The sequence below is a fragment of the Hevea brasiliensis genome, chromosome 9, assembly GCF_030052815.1.
Source record: "Hevea brasiliensis isolate MT/VB/25A 57/8 chromosome 9, ASM3005281v1, whole genome shotgun sequence".
NCBI lineage: Eukaryota > Viridiplantae > Streptophyta > Magnoliopsida > Malpighiales > Euphorbiaceae > Hevea > Hevea brasiliensis.
The window spans coordinates 5707803-5732059 of NC_079501.1; positions in this window are offsets into that span (position 1 = coordinate 5707803).

Consider the following 24257-nt stretch of genomic DNA (forward strand, 5'->3'; position numbering starts at 1 on the left):
ATTAATGAATTATATATAATATTATTTTATTATTAATATATTTAAAAATATAAAACATAAAAATTATTAAAATATTTTATTGTTATTTAAAATATATAAATATTATTAAATAAAATAATAATATAAAAATTTAAAAGCATTTCAAATTATCAATTTAATGATTTGAAAACTTATAATAAAATAATAGTAGTTCTTTTTTTTTTTTTCAAATGCTAAATACTGTTTTTTCCAGTCAAGCAATTCCATTTTCACAGTTTTTTTTTATTCAATTTTATTTTTTTAATTAGAATCAAAATATGCTATCATGATTCTCATAGCTATGTTCTAGCGACTATTTTTTATATTTAACATCGATTAACATTAAAATTTTGAAGACATGATATTAAGTTGAAACTAATTAATTTACCAAAATTATCTATGCAATTTTGTTTGCTTTAAAATATTCTATCTCTTGAAAAGTATATTTCCCAGAAAATACACGTATAGAAAACTTTTTTTTTTGGAAGTATGATAAAAATGTGTTTAGTATACAAATTAACTTCTTAAAAAATAGTTTACTTTTAAATTATAAAAGACAATAATACCCATAAAATAATTAAAAGTGTAACATATTAAAAGATAAATTAGTAAATATATTACATTTAATTAGGGAAGTGTAACTTACCAAATTTTATTTAATTAAGTTACTTTCCTTCCATAGGAAAAGTAGAGTACTATATTTATCAGAAAGTTGATTTGATAATGTAAATCAAATAAGACTATTTTAAAAATTTTTCAAGAAGTTCTACTTTTTTAATATACTTACTCTAACCAAACAAGACCTTATATGCAACCACTGAACGTGATAGCCTAGTGATATTAACTGCCTAAAAATTCGAGTCAAAAAGTCAAAATTATGTCTAGCATGGAAAGTCAAATACAAAAATACTTTCAACATGGCTGAGAAGAAAGTTGAACGGAAGTGTGAATCACAAGAACCAAGCAAAGACAAAGACCAAACAAAAGCTTCATTCGCCTAAAATGGAAAACAGAAATCATATCGAACAACAACAGTTGCAGTAAATGCTAGAGACCAGATTTCACGAATCAAGCAATAATTACGCATATAATCCAGTAAAAAGCAGATTTTATGAAAATCACCTTGGAGATTTAGCCAAGATCACTGCTGCAAACAAAGCAACAACTATTTTCTAAAAAAATATATAAATACTAACCAAATGAGAAGAAATAGGTACGCTTACTATCTCTATAATTCTTTGTCACTAAAGAATTCTCTAATTTCTCTCTGAAGAGTTAAGATCTTTGATTTAAGCGTCGAAGTAGCCTGTCAGAAGGCCATCCCCCTGATTTTTCTTTCTTATTGCAGGTCTATGTGTCATCAAGGTCAATACCACAAAGACAACCGGTAGCATCACCTAGTGGTACGACTCCTCACACTAACATGATGACTAAATATTATTTCTGCTTAGGAGTGCAATGGGAGAGGGTGACAGATTATACAATGGTTTATTTTATTAGGTGTCACCTCGAGTTCAGTGGTAGGTCCTTCCTATAAAGTTGGGTTAAATCAAGGATGTCAGCCAGTAATTCTGAACCTTAGACCTAAGGGGACTATAACCGTCATATCTGGAGAGCCTCATTTATTGGCGTTCACAAACTAAATGGACCTAGGAAGGTTATTGTGAAAAGGTTAGGTGGGTCAGTTCAGGAAGTAATTACTCAAGGGTTGTTTCCTAGAAGTGGTAGACTCTTTTGCCAACTTCTTAGTCTTTATTTTTTTCAATTTAATGAATTGATTTTCTTGGCAAATGAGAAAAGAGAAGTCCTCAAGTCTAGTTTCTACTGCTATATACCAAATCATAACATATTGAATAGCTTTAGCCATTAATGAGTAATGAAGAAGAGAAAGCATATGGAAGAGAGGCGTGTTGGTGAAAAATGTAACACTCATATATTAAGTAGTCTATACATTCTACTGTTCCGGTGACTAGTGCCTGTTCGGACAGTCAGAATGTTTAGAACCATGTTTAAATCATCTAAAAAAGTCATAAATAAAAAAATTAATAGAAATCATATAAGGGTGAAACAGAAATAAGAAAACAAAGTATAATAAGTTAAATAAGCCGAGACCCCGGTGATGGGTTACCGAACTGGAAAGTGACTGCGAGCTCAGTTGTTGCCCTAAATTCATGTGGGACCCTATAACACCTCAGGCCTAAGGATAATTGCGAAGCTAATGGTATTATGAAAACCACAAAAAAGAATAGAGAACAAGCTTAAATAATTGAATTAGAGTTTAGGAAGTAACTCAGTGCTACTAGAAAAATCGATCAGATCGATAAGGGGCAATTTGGTCAATTCACCCTTAGAGGTAACTCTTAGCCTAAATGTCCGTTAAAATGTAGGAAATTCAAATTATGAAAAATAAATTAAAAAGTAAAGAGGTGAATGGAAGAAAGGAAAAAGGAAAAGAAAAATTCAAATTAAATGCTTTATGACATCATTAATGACACAATAAAAATTTATAATTTTTAAAATTTGAAAATTTGGGGATAATGATATAATAAAAAGATAAACATTAAAAGAAAAGAAAATTGGATCTTCTTCCTCTTGTTTGGCCGACTCACTCTCTCTCAAAATCTCTCTCTAAATTCCTCCATTAACAAGCCAATTCAAGCTTTCAAAGCTTGATTTCTTACCATAAACCCTAACCATAAACCATAGAAAACTCCTAATTGATCCTAGAAGAGAAGAATTGAATAAAGAAATTTTGGAGAAAAGTGAAAGAATAGAAGTTGAGAAGAGCATCTTTGAGGTGAGTTCTCTCTCTACTTAACTAAGTGTATATGCATGAATATAAGTGGAAATTGATAAAATTATGTAAAGAAACATGAAAATCATGCATGTGGGGAGAGATGAAATTTCGGCTAGCCATGAAATTCTAGGGTTTTGAAGTGTTTCAATCTAATTAAACATGAATTTGAACTTGTTGGGAGTAGTAGACATGATTGAGATAGTTAGTATGCATGATTGGTGACAATTGGAAAAATTAGGGTTTATAGTGATTAAGGTTTTGGTAGAAATTGGGGATTTTTGAGAATTTATGACCAATTGATGTTTTGATGCTTAATTTTGGTCATTTGGTGTTCTTATAATTGTGAATTGATGATTAGAATTGAGATAAGTTATGAATGTTAAATGGTTGAATTCTGGACTAATGAGTCCAGCTAGGTTAACAAGCCATAAGTTGAATTGTATTGCTCTAATTGGTGTGAGACTAATTGAAAATAAAATTATGGTCATAATGCTACATTTTTTATGAAGAAACCTTGCTAAAAACTGATCATAAGTTGATCTAAATTAGGTTGAATCCGGAATTGGTGCCCTGATTCTCGGTAGAATTGACCAAATGAACAATACATGTTTAAATAGTCATAACTTTGTGTAGAGAGGTCCAAATGACCTGATTTTTAAACCATTGGAAAGCTTAGACATAGTAGAACAACTTTCATGAAGAACAGAAACCTAAATTCTAACCATAGCCTAGTCAAATTACTAACTAAAATTAGGTCACCAAAACTGCCAGAACCAAAACTTTCCCAGAAAATCTGAAAATGACTAATCGGGTCAGTTATGGTAAAAATGCCATAACTTGAGCTACAAAACTCTAAATGGAGTGATTCAAAGAGGAAATTAAACTAGATACATTAAGGAATAACTTTTATGAAGAAAATTTAGCTAAATTTCTACTGTAGATTCGTCCAGTGGAATAGTAAATATTGGTGATCAAATATAAAATTTTGGGATTAATTTTAATAAGCCTTGAATTATAATTGACAAACAATGCCAACAAATATGTGACCCAAAATGTGGTATGACCATGTGTTTATAAATGGTATACCTATTAATTATGAAAAAAGTCAACATTTTGAATGAATAGTAATGTGAATAGTAACCACAATATTATTAAATACAAAGAACTCAACCCTTAGGAGAACTTATAAGTAAAATTTGGTATGCAAAATTTAATGGTTGGATTAATTAGTAGAAATGAATTGGATGAGTATTGAAACACTTTAAATTATGTGTTTCAGTTGGAAATGAGCTCTTCAAGGAAGGAGGAATAGTTAACTAAGTCAAAGCAACATAAGAGGTTTGTGCATAACAAACTTAAAATTCTTTATTTTTACTTGACAATTCTTGAAATAAATGTTGTGAATAATTTTGATTATTATGGTTTTGAAAATCTTATTTGAAAAATAGTGTGTTGCCTACTTTGTAAATGAAAAATTTTGAATAAAATATGTTTTGTGAATTGTATGAAAAATTTTGAATAAAATATGTTTTGTGAATTGTATGAAATATTTGAATGATTTAGTTTTGCATTAGATTTTGAAATCACACTTGGCATGACAATATTATTGTGTTCCTCCTCCATCTATGGAATTGAGATTGATAATATTCTTCCTTCTCTGGCTTGCCAGTTGAGGTTGAGATCGGATGAGTACTCATATAGCTAACTAGTTACCTCCCTCATTGATTTAGATTAGTGAAGTTGTAGATTGCTTTGTCGTGGTGTACAACACTGCATTAATCGTGAAATTTTGTGTCATAACCTAAGTTGTGTATTAATTGGCAACACCATTGTTTACAATTTATTTTGATAAATTGTTATTAAAAATCTTGACATCAACTTTGTGAACTGTGATTGTGAAAAATTTTAAATTCCTATTATCAATGAATGATTATATTTTTTATGATTTTAGAGATTATTGTTGTGCAACACTAAGTAAATTACTCAGCGATGGCTTTTTTTTGCTGTCGCAGATGAGGAGATGGATAAAGCAGCAGAGTGAGCTGCTATAGTTGTAGTTGTAACACCATTTTGGAATCTTTTATGGGTATAATATTTTATATCCTTGTAAATTTCTTTTGATGTAAATTATTGTTCATATGTATCTATAGAACTAGTTGAGCAGTTGTACAATCAAAATTGTAATATTAATATTTTGTTCTCTTTTCTGGAATTGCAAAGTTTTATATTTAAGTTGAATCGAATGAAATGCTATTAAAATTGCTTGAATTTGTGTTAATTGACTTGGATTGTGTTGACCATAAATAGAGTTGTGGGTATTATATGCATATTGGAAGTGTTTTAACAGGTTTTGAAGAACTGTTTTCTTAATTTATAATCGGCATTCTGCAGAAATTTCTATAAATTTTTCGAAATATCAAATTAATCAAAATTTGAGTTCATAACATAAACTTCAATTAAAGGTTTTTAATAATTATTCAAAATTACCTACTATTTTAAAATGGATGGAAATTGGTTTAAAATCCATTGTAATATATTTAATGGATTATCGATAGGTGAAATTCGGTAATTCATTAATTATACTATGGGATCATGTTATTCCTTACAGAGGGGTAAGGTGTTACAAAAAAGATGAGAAAGAGGAAGAGGAGAAGATCAATACTTTTTACACTTTGATTAGAAATATTCGAGATGCCCATAATCAAATGTTGATTGGATCAATAAGCACTACTTCGAAAGAGAAAGGAGAACAAAAAGGAGAAATGAAATAATCAACCTGGACCCCCTTATTCACATGGGAAGATTTTGCAGGGAATTCATATTTCAAAGACAGCATCTTTACGCTTCCTACTTCTACTTTGTCCAAGAATCAAAAACCTAAAACGGAGGAAAAACAAGATTTAGACCTCAATCTCTCAATTTTATGTGTCTTTCTATTCTCTCTGTGGAGGTTACTGTATCTAATGATGCAATAATATAATATCCTCCATGTTTTTCCCTCTTCTTACCTTTTTCTTTGTAACAATTAATTAGAATAATGCCAAACAAGGTGGCTTTTTTTTGAACTTTTTACTAGATAGGTGTAACAGAAAAAATAATATACCAAAAAAGGTTGAGTTTGAATTTAATTACCAAAAAGGGTAAAATTGTACTGAGTTGAAAGTTTTGAGAGCTAGACGTTAATTATAATAGCGTTTTGAGAGCAAGACGCCAATTATAATAGCGTTTTAAGCCGGACGCCATTCATAATAACGTGTACTTGATTTCAGTTAAAAATTATTAAATGAAATAATTAAAAATTTTGAAGAAAAGCTAGTAGCGTCCAACTTTTTTTTATTAATTATTTTATTATATATTTTTAAAAAAATATATAAATATTATTTTAATAAATAATGTTATAATAATTAATATTTTAGACAACATTTTTATTATAAAAAATTATTTTTTAATTTAAAATTAAATTAAATTTAATTGAATAAAAAATTTAAATATAAAATGTTATTAATTTTGTTTTAATAATTAATTTCAAAAATAATAAATTACTAAATATTAAATTAAATAAAAATTACAAAATAAAATATTGTTAATTTTATTTTAATAATTATTTTGACAAAATAATTAATTATTAAATTTAAATGTTATTAATTTTATTTTAATAATTATTTCAACAAAAATAAATTACTAATTTTAATTAAGCATTATTATTAATTTTCCTCAATTATTAAGATTACAATATTAAATATGTTATTCAATTATTATATTTTTATGAATAAGAAATTTGTTAAAATAATAAAAATATTAAATTTATTGAATAAATTAATAAAATTAAATAGATGAGCTAAAACTTACATATAAATGAAAACATTTGAATAATTTATAAATTGATGAGTTTAATTATTTTTAATTATATATAATTGCTAAAATTAAAAATAATATGAAAAGTTTATGATTAAATTGATAAAAAAAGAAAAGTTTGGTTAAAATTGGAGATAATGTCACAACCTAACCTATGGGCCGGACTAGCACTAGGACCTGGGTCAGCCTAAAGCCTCCGAGGCTCGTAATAAGCCTAACTATTCCTCAACCCAATTCTAAGGCCCATTTGGGCCTAAATTCAAGAATTCAACCGGACAGAGTCCCGCCATAAAATGGACCATTTAACATAGAGTTTTTGACTCGCCCTACCTGTAAACACAATATATAATAAATTGGGGAGCTCAGCTCACCCTCCACATAATCTAAATATCATAACTCAAATAGGAGCTCAGCTCCCTCATCCAATCCCATCATAAATACAGTTAAAAATTTTACAGAAAATTTTACAGTTCTAACATAACCTTTATAATACAGACCCAAACTAAAAATAAGTACTTCTAACTCACGCGGAGTCTAAAATTTAACTTAATTGTGAAAAATACATTAAATACTATCAATCAACCTGCGAAGAAGAAGAGCAGGTTAGCCACAATAAATAATCCTCCTGTAGCCTGAAAAAAAAAATAGATGAACAGGAGTGAGCGTTCGACTCAGAGAGTAAAATATCAATTTTAACCATAATCTCTATAGCTATCTAAAGCTAATGCATCATGTGGAGTGAAATGCAACATCGTCAATATTTTTATATCATAACAGCAAAAAGGCAATTTGGAGCACTCACACACCCAACACTGTCAAACAATACATATATGGGAGCTGATCCCCTATACAGCCCTCTTAATCCAACCTCTGCCAGCGAGTGTCTCTCAAACCGGACTTTTGCTTAAAAAACCAAATGCGGGGTCCCAGCAAGTGTCCCTCAAGCCGTGTCTACCCCAAAGGACTGGGTACCAGCGAGTGTCTCTCAAGCCGTGTCTACCCGTCCTGTCCATATCCAATACTATACCACACGCACACACACTGCTCCAAATTACCACAAACAACATCCATGGCACTTCAATAATTATGAATGCAATATAAAACGTGTATAGTATTTAACTACATAGATACATATTTACAAGTGATGTATAAGCATGCTTGAACATATAATAATATCGAAATTATAATTAAAATTAATATTTTACTCACAAACTTGAACCTAGGTCACTGCGGCGGCTGGGCGGAGGAGGAAAGCTGTCCCGGCTCATCTGACAATTTCATTGCAATTATTTAATATATTTGACTCAATACAAGTTTAGAAAAGACCAAAGACACACTAAATTATGCTGAAAATACGGCAGAGTTTCCCCTATACCTATAACCTACCCAACCTGCAAAATGGTTCAAATAACACTTCTAAACTCAACCCATATCTCATCATCATTATATGGCCCCTCCTGGGCCCTCCAAACTAAGTAATAATCACAACATCAGATAACTCAATTATAAGACTTCAAAACTAATATTTTTCAAAAACTATTCAAATTAACTTTAAAAATTCTATAAACTTGCCCCGCGGTCCTTAACAATATTATAAGGCTATTGTAATAGGAATCATAATTTTCTTATCATCCACGAATATTTTATAAATTTTTATTCTAACCCAGTACAAGGCAAAAATTAAGTATTATAGAGTTCGAGTTTACCTATGTTAAATTTGACAACTGGAACGCGTCCAAAACATCTGAAAATGATGGGGTAGCCTATAATCTTGACTCGATTCTGAAATGGTTCCAGTAGCTTATCTGCTCGGCCTGAAATTGCAGATATGGGAGACGATCGAATTTTCATGAAATGAAAGTACATACGCGAAGTCCACAATAATTATTTGAAAATTAGGGATGTTACATTCTTCCCCCCTTATAGAAAATTCGTCCTCGAATTTTACACAAGGCAGAACAATGACACATAGTTGCATATCAAACTTATGAGTACTTGCTACACATATCCCGCTCTAACTTCTAAGTGCATTCCTCCATAGATTAACTCCTCCACAGGACTAATCATAGGGATTTTCCTTAACCAAAGTTGTCTCATTTGATAGTCTACTATGGCTACTAGTTGCTCCTCAAAGATCAAATTCTCATTTAACTCCACTGTGTCTGATTGCAGTACATGAGAAGGATCAGGAACATACTTTCTAAGCATGAAAATGTGGAATACTAGGTGGACATGAGAAGGGTTTGGTGGCAACTCTAACTGATAGGCAACTGCTCCCACTCTGTCCATGATCTTAAAAGGTTCTATATAACGGAGTGCCAATTTGCCTTTTCTTTCCAAATCTCATAATCCTTTTCATAGGAGAAACCTTCAAGAACACAGTCACCCATTGCAAATTTTACATCTTTTCGCCTTGGGTCTGCATGGATGGTTAAAAATTTTTATGTTTATCTGCCCCTGTCGTAGTATGCCAGCTACCATCCTCCTTCTGAGTCTAAACCATCACATCTGACTACTCGTTTACCCCTCTTTTTTTTTGTCATCTCTAGTACTCATTATAACTCCACTACTCTCGACTTGATATCTGATAACTTTAATCAACTTTGGCGTTTACCTCACTTTTATTACGCCCTAACGTGTCTCTTGGTGACTTCAGTCCTCATTCCTTTGTTTCAATAATCTCTATTCCCCAAAAACATGACTTATGTTCCTTACCCTATAGTATCCTATGAAATGTTTTCCTGTAGCACCTATCATATACATCTCGTTCGAAACATTTACTTGTCCTAAGACCTCAATGGTCAATACCTATAAATATTCTCACTCCCATGATACTTCAAATTTTCAATCTCTTTTGTGTCATTACTAAGGTCCTTAGACCAGCTCCTGTCCATCTTATGTAACTAGTTATGTAGAGCTCCATCCAAGTGTCAAGCGCACCCTACACCACTTATCAATATTGGAAAGTGAACTGGGTCTCTTCTCTTATAGGACAAATGTATTTGTATTCCCTGACAACCCAGTTAATGCAACTTTATCGTTTCCCACTCCTTCTCTGGAATGGAAATATCTAGACTTCTTCCTAAAGCTTCTTAGTATGTGGCCTACTTCTGACACATTGGCACTTAGATCTAGGCTCTACTACTCCTTTAATCTATCATCCCATAATAACTTGTTTCAAACATCTCTTAGTGTGTTCCTAGCATACCTATTCCTTCTTATCCTCATCATTATAACTAGCCCTACCGAGCTTTCTTCCTATCCTTTGGATTTTATCCACTTTCTTTTTCTATTTCTGCTATCGTTGATATCTTTTCAACATGTTGTACTTATTCCTTAATCTTAGTCCTATCTCAGCCTTACACCTTTTCCTTCAAGGATGTCCATCCCATCATCAACTTTTTCCTTTTTTTTTTCTTAGTCTTATCTTGATTACTAGTCCCATTACTTCAAGAATTCTAACTTTACGATTGACTCCTACCAGCACATTCTTCACATTACGTAACACTTGTAATTAACCATAGAAAATTCTTTTTGTATCCCCTTTCCCAACCTACCTATCAGAACATTATCATTCCCTACCAGCCTTAGTAGGAAATTGCTCATCCCGAATGGATAGGAGCCCCAAAATTTATAAGTTCCATCTAAACTAACACGGCTGTGGAAAATATGTGCCATGCCTTAATTTTGAACAAGATACTTCACGTGTTCATTCTCCTTAATATAATCACATATACTATCCATCTTTTCCCATTAGCAACAATTTCATTCGCTATAACTCATTAACAAATAGTACTTTCTCCAGCTTATAGTTCAAAAGGGTTGTAAGCCCTAGTAACTAGCTCGATTTAACTCCTGTCACCTCTCTGATCATTCTTTCATACTTAACACTAGGTATGCACTTACTGTCATTCTCATATCAGGAAATTGTGTATGAATTGGTGCCTAGCAAACTCTCAAATAACTAGGTTTCCTTGACTTAGTCTCTGTTCCTTATATAACCCTCTAGAACCAAAAGCACAAGCTAAACTTGAAAAGAAAGTAAAATATCCTCTTATATTCAACTACGCCCGATTGTCCATATAATAACGTTTAACCTATGTTTCTTGGTCTTTCTCTTCAAATTTCATCATCTCCTAGCACAATTGTGCTCTACCTATACGGTATCATCTGCATGAACCCTTTACCATACCATTGTCCTTCCTGACATAATATTTTATAATTTATTAACTTTACTTATACTCGACCTATGATTCATATCTATCATCGTTTATATTGTGCCCTTAACTTTTGTTGAATCTTGAAAGATTTCTCTCACTAATAGATTCTTCCAGCACTAATTCCACCCTTATCTATGGTCATTAATTTGATCCTTGAACTTTTTAGTGATTTATAACCACCTATACTTGTTGTTTTTCATTCTACCCATACTGTTGTTTTGTCGTTATTGCTTCACTGCAAAGTGATTCTGTTGATCACACTAAAAATGTTTGCCTGACATTCACAACGAACCTCTAACTACCTTCTCACTATCTCAAAAGTCTAACCTAAAGCCTATGTGTCATTATCTATCATTCTTTTCCTCTCATCATACCTATTTGATCCCTTAGATTGACTTTTATTCAACTTACTACTTACTAACTTCTTTTTCTCTGCCTAATTAGATAGTCTGCAATACCATTGCACACCTTCTAGCTTTTGCTCATTATTATTGTATTCCTCGCCTAATCTTCTTGATACTATTAACAAGTTAGAAGAATCTTGCCTCATTACTAACCATTTCACTTTAGGAATAGGGAATAGATAGAGTATGATCCAATCATGCAACTCCAAGCTCTATATTTTAGCCCCTGGCACTACCTCAACTACATCATGCTATGAGTATCACATTACTAGATTCCATACCTCCATCACTATTCTCACTAATGTGGTCCCATTTTGGGTTCTCCATCCTTGTCATTCACCTTGCCAAGAATAATACTTAGCCTACCCTATATCTTAACTTTGTTCCTTTTATTCTGCACCCTTCAGGTTATCCTTTCATTTATTTCCTTTGTCTTACCCAAAATAGAACTTGACTATTCTATCCCTGGTTCCATTATTCTTCCTAACATGACAGCTATACTTACTAACTGTATCTTTCACAGTCTCTACCAGGTTATCACATATCTGTGCTACTCAGATTTGGTCTTTTGACCACTTTAGCTAGTACTTTTACTGGCATTATTTAGATTACGTTGCATCTGCAATCAATTGTCTAAATTTTCATTCTGCACTTTCTCTATCCACTAACCTTCTATGATTTATCTTCGCTAATTTTTTCTTTTTTTTTTTTACTCTTAACACTATTATAATTAGATTATACTATTATTTTGAACAATATGAATTTAGAAAGGAACTCAGAAAATTACAGTCATACATTTATTGTGTGATCTCTATTCTTATCCTGTAGCCTACATAATACCTTTACTACCTCGAGAACTGGTTCTGCAGCAATTTTATTTATTTGTTATTATTATTATTATTATTATTATTATTATTATTATTATTATTATTATTATTATTATTATTATTTATTCCATATTTACTCAATTAGCCAAAACTTAAGATACTGGGCAACCAAACTCGTCATCCAATTCAAAGGATTTACATCCATCATGATCTCATTATATATGATTCCTATAATGGAACTTGTATCCTCTCCAGAATACCTGAGCCAACTACTCTCTACCACACTCTACAGCCCCACCTGGGGCACTATTTTATTGGTCATCGTCATCATTATTAGTAATAAACCCCTATCCCTCTTGAAAGAATAAGACCACTTTATATCATAATTGACTGTGAAAAAGGTACTACATCTTCCACCTTGCCAAAACCATGTCAAATTAATGACTCTCTTATCATATCATAGCTCTGTAAATCATCAATTCATAGTTTCGACCTTCTCTAGGTAGTAGGGTTGTACTTTACACCTTACTGATACACATAAGGTATATTATTCTTACTAAACTCTAAGCAAAACGTTTGTCGTACTGCAAAAACCATCCAAAATTCCATACCGAAGACCAGATGGTTTCACTCTATAGATGTCACCTTTACTTTGTAACTAATCCGCAACCTCTGGTTTAATGGCAACTCTTGATGTAACTCTAGCTCATGTTAGGGTAACCAAATCACTGACTCTAGTTATCACCCAACTATGACATTTCAATATTCTAACTCTAGACCCCTAACCAGGAGTTCCCAACTCCTCTGCAGATATAGAACTCTGTTCTGGCATAACTGTACCAAAACAGAGGCCATCCGCAAACACCCTCATTATGAAGCACCATGGGGATGCACGCAGCTCTACACAATAATTTCATGTCAGTACTGTAATCTGCAGCTTACAGAGCAGACATCGAGAATATTGTATAGTTACTACGATACGTCCTAACATACTAGGTCTCCTAATCTCTTATCTCTCTTGAATATACTATTATCATAAACTTACTCTGACTGGGTCATCCACTGACGACTGCCAGCAGTGGTATCCTCACCCTTATTTAGGGCAATTATACTATTAAAACTCACCTTTATGTACTCGTGCCTAGCACCAGATAAGCGCAACACTTGGACCCATACTGATAGGAATATAGTGTTTCTTGAAGAACGTATTCCCATGGCAGAGCTCAACATGTTTGCTAGCTCTATTTCACATTTCTATGTACTCAACGAAAATTAAAACACTAACTGAGGCACTCTTATATTTTTTGAGATATAACACAGAATCTAGAAATAAAGAAGTACAGAAAAAGATGAAATAGAATCCTATACTCCGCATGTAACATCCTAACAAGACTCCTTTTACATTCCCAAGTGTCGCAAGGTATTTTGCGGTCGCCCGAACGAAGCTCTTCACCGAAGTGGGAAAAGTGAGGAGTCACCACTCTAATTTTGAGGGAAATTAAAGAAAACCATTTTGTGAAAATAAATTAAAAAGAAACCACTTCAAAAGAGAAAAAGAGATTCTAGGTTCGGGGTCCGTATACGGGCGGGAAAGGTGTTAGGTACCCTGCCTCGTCCCTCAACGAGGGTAAACAGATTTAATGTTATGCTCTTTATAAATTAAAAAGATAATTAAAGGATTGGGATAGGAATGATGTTAATCCTTTGTGCGTAATAAAGGAGTATTTGATATTTCACTTATTTTGGGTTGTCCAAGAACACGAGTTTGTGAGATGGCCCTTTAGTGAATAGGTGTCGAGTAAAGTTATCTTGTATATTAGAGTTGTGTTATTTTAATTTAGATTTTGTTAATAGAGCTCGGATAAGAAGTTTCTATCGATCTCTAAATATGTTTTTTTTGTTTTAAGTGGAAGATTTTGGATAAGAACTCTCCTCCAAATTCCGCGTACATTATTAAGATTTTAGCGAAAATGGGGTAAGAACTCTCCCCCGATCTTTTAAAATATTTGGTTTAAAGTTTAAAGTAAAGGGTCTCGGATAAGAACTCTCCTCCAATCTCCATGTTTTATTTAAATTTTAAATGAGAATCAGGTAAGAACTCTCCCCCGATCTCTTAAAGAGTTCGGTTTAAAGTCTTAAATAAAGGATCTTGGATAAGAATTCTCCTCCGATCTCCATGTTTTATTTAAATGAGAATCAGGTAAGAACTCTCCCCCGATCTCTTAAAGTGTTCGGTTTAAAGTTTTAAATAAAGGATCTCGGATAAGAACTCTCCTCCGATCTCCATGTTTTATTTAAATGAGAATCAGGTAAGAACTCTCCCCCGATCTCTTAAAGTGTTCGTTATGATCGCATACCGTGAGGACTTTGGACTAAGGATTCTAGTGCCCGAGGGTGCCAAAAACCCGCACAGTGCTTTTCTTAACCCACTGATGCCTTATAACTAAAGGATGGATACAAGATCAAACTTTTCGCCGATCTCCTATACGATCGCCTCTTCAGAACTCTTTGGCTGGCGATATTCGATCTCTTTTGGTTACCAGTCTGGAATCCGATCTCATCTCGATTCCCGCTCTATTATGCTACCTCCTGAGCTCGTTTAGTAGCCCGACCTCATAACTTTTTCCTCTGATCTACTATTCAACCTTTTGTTATTTTATTTGTTCGAAAACTTTCATGTTAAGATACTTTCTACCAATATTTTTTTTAGTTACCTATAATTTACCCGCAACTAGAACACTTATTTTCGAAGGAAATGAAAACTAAGAAGAAGTAAATAAAGTTTATGAATGAATAAAAGAAGTAAACTCAAGAAATAACTATCGACCTGAATAATCTATGTTGGGATTTTTAGTGCAACTGAACTTAATGGAAATTTCGAGCATAAAAGCAAAGAAAATAAAATACGAGCATTTGGTAAAGTGACAGTCTAGACACTTACCTGTGGGAGGTTTAGGCTATTAAACTAACTCTGGGACCACAAATATTGTAGAGCTGCAAGCTGATGGTCCAGGGACTAATGCTTACTTCGAAATAACGAGGACTAGGTCAGAATGCGGTTGAGCCGAAGCGACGGTAACCGGGTAGGAATGAGATTAAGCTTGGAGAATAATATGTTGGTATTAAGGTGATGAGGACGAAACTAAACAAAAAGATGGTATCGCAGTGTAATGAACAGACTGAAAATGAAGAATTTCAGGGTCCAAAACTCCTTCAATGGTGATACTTAAGAAAACTAGTTTCTGAAGTTTCTCGATTTTATGCAAACTTAGAATGGCAAAGTAACAATACTGAATTAAATTTCAGAGTCTTTCCACTATAATCGCCACCACCTTTTTTTCGTCCGTCCCTTCTACAGTACTGCATAGAGGTGTTTATAGGGAATGGGTGCTTCTAATGAAGGGTCAGGATCTTTCCTGGGGAGACGGAAGGTCTGGATTCAAAAGACATAATCCGATGTCTGAGAATTAAAGAGAATCAAAATGGACGGCTGGGATCCTATTCTAAATATCCGTCCTTTCTCTTCTTAATCCAACGGCTCAGGATCTTGCCTTACAAGATGGATCCGAGGGCTGGGAATGAAAAGCGCCGAACCTGTCGACTGCTTTTGATCCAAGGGCTCCAGGTTCGTCCTTACAAGTATGATCAATGGTGGAGATTGAGATGCACAGGACTGTCATAACTGTTTTGGCATCTGTCTGCAATGTGGGCGATTCTGCAAATGAGGCGTGCGGTGAAGATTTGATCACGCCTGCAACGCTTTAACTAACTTGGCTCTGATTATGAAGAGAGTTATTGGAAGTCATTTTATCCTCTTCGTGTTTTTCGATCTCTATTCCTTCCAATCTTTCTATTATGACCCTTTTCTAATCTCTATTCCTTCCGATCTCTCCGTTATGACCCTTTTCCGATCTCTATTCCTTCCGATCTCTCTATTATGACCTTTTTTCGATCCTTCTCATATCAAGTCCCTCATCGCTTCTCGATCTCTCTCACTCTAGAATTTTCCTCTTCATCCGACCTGCCTTGGTTAACACAATTAATTCTTCGGTTATCGATGCATCCGCTTCGGTTTTAGTATGCAATAAATGCTCAGGCACTATATATATGCACCCACGAGAAAGCCCCTTCACACTTCACTTCTCCTTCAATCTCTCTATTTCTCTAATTCTAGCTTCTCTGGTAATGATTCTGACTATGGTCACTGCTTTTGATCTTTTTTCGACTGTTTTCTTTGCTCCTCGACTAAAAATTTATGATCCCGGCGATCAGAGAAACATGAGAACAATATCTGATGATAGTGAAGGAACCAGACTAATTTACCAATCAAGATCGAAAATGACGATCGTGCCGATCTTGAATCAGTCTACCACTATAATTGGTGGGCCAATCTCGGGCAAGAGTACTGCTAATTTCAATCTTAATGTCGGTGACCACCTCTTGAAGTTCATTTGGCTCCTCACCACATTAGGCATCCCGACTGCAGCTCGGTTCTGGTCGATGACATCGATGATGACTCCACTCACCATCATGAGAGTCATAGTCACCCCATCTGAGCTGCACATCTATCAAATGCCTGTGGCTGGCTTTCTGATCAAACACATCTTTTGATTCAGCCACAAGATTAGGCTTTGACATAGGTTCTTATTAGGTAGAATGTAGTGCCGATCTTTAGAGATCGCCCAAATGATGTAATCTGACCTTTAAAGGTTCTCTTAATAATGTAATCCGATCTCTTGAGATCGCCCAAATGATGTAATCTGACCTTTTGGAAATGAAATGAAATTTTATTTGAAGGTTATTATTTAATTATTGCATTGGTTGTTTTTCCGATCTCTGATGTGTATATCCGATCTGATCTCTAACTAAATCGTCATTAGCTGATCTGCGGCTCTGAAAATTTTCACAATCCAATAACTCTAGCTAATCGATCTCATTTTATTCGATTTTATTATTGTGTTTCTGGAACCTTCCCGTGATGTGTCAGGAAACCGGGTCGATTCCGCTAACTGATGCACCGCTTGGGACTTCGTGAGCATTAAATGCTCAGACGGGTATAAATAGGGGGAGGGTCAATCAATTGCTCCCTTATGTCACTTTCAGTACTTTGCTAGCAATTTCAACATTCTCTCGTTTCTTCAAGTATTTTCGGCACTGATCACATTTCGATAAGGGTTTTTATCCTTTTCTTAGTTAAACTTCTTTTGTTTCTTTGAAAATGAGCGGCACCGAGGGTCAGAGAGCTGCGAGCCAGTCTTCTGTCTATGTTTCGTGGACCTCGAAAGAGGGCGACATAATTAGATCGGGTGGTCAAACCAGCACGACCCTCGTTCTGGTAACTGGTTTGACCGCCAGACTGAGGCGAGGGGCATCTTTGAGGAGAGACAACTTGCCAATTGATGAGTTGCCTTCAGTCTTGAGAGAAACCTATCTCCAATCTATAAGACAGGAGTACAATCTGCGGATCGACTCCTTTGAACTGATCAAATGCCATGGCGATCATCAGGCCGACCACTTTTTTGATGAGAGAGATCTCATCATGGTGTATGAAGAGCAACTGAAGGCTAGTCTCCGTTTTCCCTTGGACGAATTTTACAAGGCTGTCCTAAAATTTCACCATGTCTCGGTAGCTCAAGTGCATCCGAACTCTTGGCAGACTCTAATAGCTTTTCGGGGCCTCTGCCTAGCTAAGGGACTGGAACCCATTGCTAAAGTCTTTGCCGAACTACATAGGCTCGCCCGAAGGAAGGATGATGAGTTCTGGTTCTTTCAAGCTAACCTAACTGTTCTTTCTTTACCGATCTCCCTTCTTCATTGAAGAATTGGAAGAACCAGTTCTTCATTTTGAGGAGCAAAATTCGGAACGACTTTGAGGATATCCCATGGAGTTGGCAACACCTGGTCGCTCTGATCCCAAAATAGATCACCTTAAATAAGGACGAAGACGCTATAGTGAAAGAGTTGAAGTCTCAGGCATCCACTCAGAAATTCTCTTGCTTAGACGCGGTGATGGCCGAACTGAAATATTGGATGATACGGCTGATCATTGACGAAGAATACGAGCTTCAGCACTCTGACCTCGGCCCTGGTACTGCTCATATCTCTAGCCTCTAAATCTTAGCGAACTCACTGAATTATTCCTTGTGTAGGTATGGTGGGCGGCGATGCTTCTAAGGAGAGCCACAAACGAAAGAGAGAGGTCTCTAGAAAAGTGAGGGCGATGAAGGGGGCCACCATTGCTGATGCTCAGATCCTCATCGTGAATCAGTAGAGGTGCCGAGCTCTCCTCCCCGATCTTAGGAGCAACCGATCCCTGAGGTAGAGGTTATCGCTCCTGCTCCTTAGCAAAATGAGCTTCCACCTCCCCCTCCTCCTCCGACCTCTTCCAATGTAGAAGCGGAGTCTTCCGGTCCCACGGTCAGGACACTTTCCCGGGGCGCTCAACTTCTGATCCAATCGTTGGAAAGGAACCGCTCTACAAGGGGGAATCCCTGCCTGGCCAAAGTCATAGGAGCTTCTATTTGCTTTCAAGAAGACCAGAACCGGATTGGCAGAGGAGAACATGGATGATATCTTAGCTCAGACAATGAGTTTGGGCTTAGAGGCCATTGCAAATCAGCACGTACTCAGAGAAAAAGCCCACGCCTTAAAGAAGGAGATCCTTAAGGCGGTCCAAGATGCCTCAGCTGCACAAGCTCAGCTCTCCTCTGCTAATGACTACATCGCCAGAATGGAAGAGTAGATGAGGCATTATGAAGAGAGGATAGCGGAGGTGGAATGAGAACTTGAAGATTCCCGAGCTGGTCAGTCTACCGATCTCGCTCGTTATGCTAAAGACCTTCAGGCGAAGGAGGAAGAGCTCTGAGCCAAGGATGAGGAACTTCAGGCTAAGGAAGAAGAGAGCACTACGAGGATCAAGAGAGAGAGAGAGAGAATGAGAGAAATGATGATGTACTTAGAGAATAGGCTGGGGGAGACCCTCCAGCCGAATGACTTGTAAATTTTTATTTTGAAATGAAGTGAAGTTCTCTCTTTTTGTTCAATCTCTTGATGAGATCAGAAAGCATCCCAATTGTATGAGTACTTTATTATTTGAACGTATTAGAACATCAAACTTAAAAGCAACTATTAACCTAAGTATAAGAGGTTGGAAAAATATTGTCAGTATGAGATCGGTCTAAGCCATGACCAAACACCGGGTAGAACTTTAGAACACTAGAATTGGAAAGACTTGATTTGAATTCTTTAGATCGGAATCATCATTAAATCGGACAAAAACCTTAACTTTATTTTAAGGAATATCTGGGACATACAAGTGAGGAAACCGATTCTAGCATTAGCTAAATGACTTTCCACAATGTTTTAAAGAGAGATTGGGAGGCAAGACTGGATGGTACGGATACCTGAAATTGGTTCGAACCCCTCTGACAGGAGATCAGAAAATAATTAACTAAGTGTGGGATCGATTTATTTCATGATCGAGCAATCGATGTGTTTGGAAAAGTCATTTGTGATCGAAGGACGCCGGCTGGGAGTCAATTTTAAAGTCCCTTAACCTCGGTGATCGACCAAAATATGGTGTCGATACCAAGTATATTATTTCCCATGAATCTAGAGCCTAAGCTCTGATACCACTTTTGTCACGACCCAACCTATGGGCCAGACTGGCACTAGGACCTGGGCCAGCATAAAGCCCCCGAAGCCCGTAGTAAGCCTAACTATTCCTCAACCTAACTCTAAGGCCCATTTGGGCTCAAATTCAAGAATTCAACCGGATAGAGTCCACCCATAAAATGGACCATTTAACGAGGAGTTTTTGACTCGCCCGACCTGTAAACACAATATATAATAAATTGGGGAGCTCAGCTCACCCTCCACATAATCTAAATATCACAACTCAAATAGAAGCTCAGCTCCCTCATCCAATCCCATTATAGATACAGTTAAAAATTTTACAGGTCCAACATAATCTTTATAATACAAACCCAAAATAAAAATAAGTACTTCTAACACACGCGGAATCTAAAATTTAACTCAATTGTACAAAATACATTAAATACTATCAATGGACCTGCGAAGAAGAAGAACAAGTTAGCCACAACAAATAATCCTCCTGTGGCCTGGAAAAAAAAAAAGATGAACAGGAGTGAGCGTTCAACTCAGAGAGCAAAATATTAATTTTAACCATAATCTTTATAACTATCTAAAGCTAATGCACCATGTGGAGTGAAATGCAACATCGTCAATATTTTCATATCATAACAGCAAAAAGGCAATTTGGAGCACTCACACACCCAACACTGTCAAACAATACATAAATGGGAGCTGATCCCCTATACAGCCCTCTTAATCCAACCTCTGCCAGCGAGTGTCTCTTAGGCCAGACTTTCGCTTAATAAACCAAATGCGGGGTCCTAGCAAGTGTCTCTCAAGCCGTGTCTACCCCGAAGGACCGGGTCCCAGCGAGTGTCTCTCAAGCCGTGTCTACCCGTCCTGTCCATATCCAATACTATACCACACGCACACACACTGCTCCAAATTACCACAAACAACATCTATGGCACTTCAATAATTATGAATGCAATATAAAATGTGCTTAGTGTTTAACTACATAGATACATAATTATAAATGATACATGGGCATGCTTGAACATATAATAATATCGAAATTACAATTAAAATTAATATTTTACTCACAAACTTGAACCGAGGTCACTGCGGCGGCTGGGCGGAGGAGGAAGGCTGTCCTGGCTCATCTGACAATTTCATTGCAATTATTTAATATATTTGACTCAATACAAGTTTAGAAAAGACTAAAGACACCCTAAGTTGTGCTGAAAATCTGGCAGAGTCTCTCCTATACCTATGACCTACCCAATCTGCAAAATGGTTCAAATAACACTTCTAAACTCAACCCTTATCTCATCATCATTATATGGCCCCTCCTGGGCCATCCAAACCAAGCAATAATCACAACATTAGACAACTCAATTATGAGACTTTAAAATTAATATTTTTCAAAAACTATCTAAACTAACTTTAAAAATTCTATAAACTTGCCCCGCTGTCCTTAACAATATTATAAGGCTATTGCAATAGGAATCATAATTTTCTTATCATCCACGAATATTTTATAAATTTTTATTCTAACCCAGTATAAGGAAAAATTTGAGTAATGTAGAGTTCGAGTTTACCTATGCCAAATCTTACAACTGAAACGCGTCCAGAACGTTTGAAAACAGTGGGGTAGCCTATAATCTTGACCCGGTTCTGAAATAGTTTCAGCAGCTTATCTGCTCGACTCGAAATTGCAGATTTCGGGCGATGATTGAATTTTCACGAAATGAAAGTACACACGCGAAGTCCACAATACCAGAATTAAAATAATATATATATATATATATATATTAGAAAATTAGGGATGTTACAGATAACAACAGGTAAAGTGCTTTCGAAAATTGCCCTGCATAAATTCGAACCAATCACATGTATTATTTCTCAAATCTAAATCCATTCAAATTTTATTATATACTACCCAAGCTTATCCTATTAAGATTCACTCAAATCAAATATTCGTAAATACTAGATCTATGTCACCCCTAGTTAAAATTGATAATTGATATAAAAGTTTTAATTTTTTTTGGTCATTTAGCCTAAAATTAATTAAATATATAGTAATAAAATTAATATTAACTAAATGCACACATTAACCGAGACAAACAGAGTTTTTAGAATTGATTCAATCATTGAACAGATGAAGGTAGAATGTTTAAGAGTTAAGATTTAATTCGAGTTGAATCTTGATTTAATCAGTAGATTATGAAATAAATCTTAATTATTTTATAAAAGTAATAACTAGGAAAAATTAATAATAATGCTTAATTACAATTAGTAATTTATTATTTTTTAAATAATTATTAAAATAAAATTAATAATATTTAAATTTAATAATTAATTTTTTAATAATTATTAAAAAAATAAACAATATTTTATATTGTAACTTTTTATTTAATTTAAAATTTAATTAAATATTTAGTAATTTATTATTTTTTGAAAGTAATTATTAAACAAAATTAATAACATTTTATATTTTAATTTTTATTAATTAAAATTTAATTTTATTTTAAATTAGAAAATAATTTTTTATAAAAAAATATTATGGTCTACAATATTAATTATTATAATATTATTTATTAAAATAATATTTATATTTTATTTAAAAATATAAAATAACACAATTAATAAAAAAAATAAAGTTGGATGCTACCATCCGGCTTTTCTTTAATTTTGTTTAATTATTTTATTTAATAATTTTTATATGAAATTAATAACGTCCGGTTTCAAATGCTATTATAATTAGCGTGCTGCCTTTAAAACTTTCAACTCAATACAATTATATATTTTTTAGTAATTAAGTTTAAATTCATCTTTTTTTATATATTATTTTTTTTTTATACCTGTCAAGTAAAAAAGTCGTTTTTTTAAATTGATATGTATATATATATACAATCATACTAGCAATAAAACACAAATACATCATCAGCAGCAGCAGTACACAAATACATCATCAGCAGCGGCAATAATTGCTGCTGCTGATGATGTTTTTGTGTTTTATTGCTTGTATGATTATCGTTGATTCAGTGGCTGTCACTTTCCATATTTAGCATACACGTTTCATTCTTTACCACACCTTAGAAAGCCCATGTTTGCTCTTCCGAGATATCAATATTCTTGATCATTATGAGTTTGGGTGAACGAGTCGATCTCTCCAAATTTATCCTCAAAGATTTTGGTTGGACAAGAAATGGGAGATTGTGATGGCTGATAATTGAAATATTGCACCAAAGGTTTCTTGAAGTTCACTCTCCCGGGTTTGCCAAACGAATGAGCAAAACAACCGGATAATAACAGAGCGTAAATTTCTGCTTGCTCTAATATTTTCTTTGATTGCAAGTATCCGTTTGACTCGATTTTGATCTGTTTGGGATACCCTTTATTATGATTCCCTTCCAACTGAAGGAATGGTGAATTACAAACCCCACGTGGTTATGGTCAACTTCTTAGTCACATCTTCTCAGTAAATGATCTGGTTTGTAGTGTCCTGTCATGGATTATGACAGGCAACTTCCTTTCTTGTGCAAATGAAAAGTTTGAAGCTTAGCCATTTTGTTTTGGAATGTTTCACTGAATTATAAACACATAGACAGAGATACTGAAATCATTACGAAAGCGACCTAAAACCTCCAAATTACAGACGTGAAAGAATTGAATCCTCTATAAAAAGGAACAACCCACCTCTTATCTCTTATTGGCTTGTGCCATGAGAGGAACTCTCCACCCCATTCACCCACATTCCTCTTTGTAATTGAGAATGTAGGACCCTGCAGCCCCATAGGCTTATGCCTCTTCTTCTATCTACTTGAGAGCTTGATGGGAAAAATTCTGACCACAACCTTTTCTTTTACAGCTATTACAAAGGCTTCATTTTCTATCTTGAATTTGTGTTCCAAATCGTTTTCTTTCTTTTTTGTGTTTTTCTCTATTGAAGCGCTGACCCTTCAGTTGGATGTTTTGGGAGCAACAGCAAAAAATGATATCATCCACATTCCACAATGAAAATCTTGAACAGCCTCAATGGACAATGATTTTCATGTTCTAGCAATTTCATGGCTCTAGCGATAGCCCCAGCCACTACCCGTTAAGCTTAGTGACGGGCCCAATGGCCCTGCCTTTCTTGATGGCATTTGCAGGGTTAAGAATTAAGGACGCCTCGGGAGGACCCTCTCCCTTTTCTTTTTTTTTTTTTTTAATTTTATTTTTACATTTGACTCTCTAATAAACTAAACTAATGATTCATTGGTGTGGACCCTCTCCCACTGATACATTTGATGACATATGCCTTTGCAATTGGAATTTGCTTATACCATGCATCAGAATGGCCTGGAAAGACAGATAAGATTCTGCTGAGCTGAGTGATTTCTTTGATATAGTATTAGATCTAGTAGTGGTTGTGTGATTGTCAGAACTACAAACCCAATGAACTTCGCACTTGTGTTTAGTGATCATATCTTTGCATGTACCACAGGTAGGTAGGAGTTCAAATTTCTACTTATCTCCCCTGTTCTTTGAAAATGGG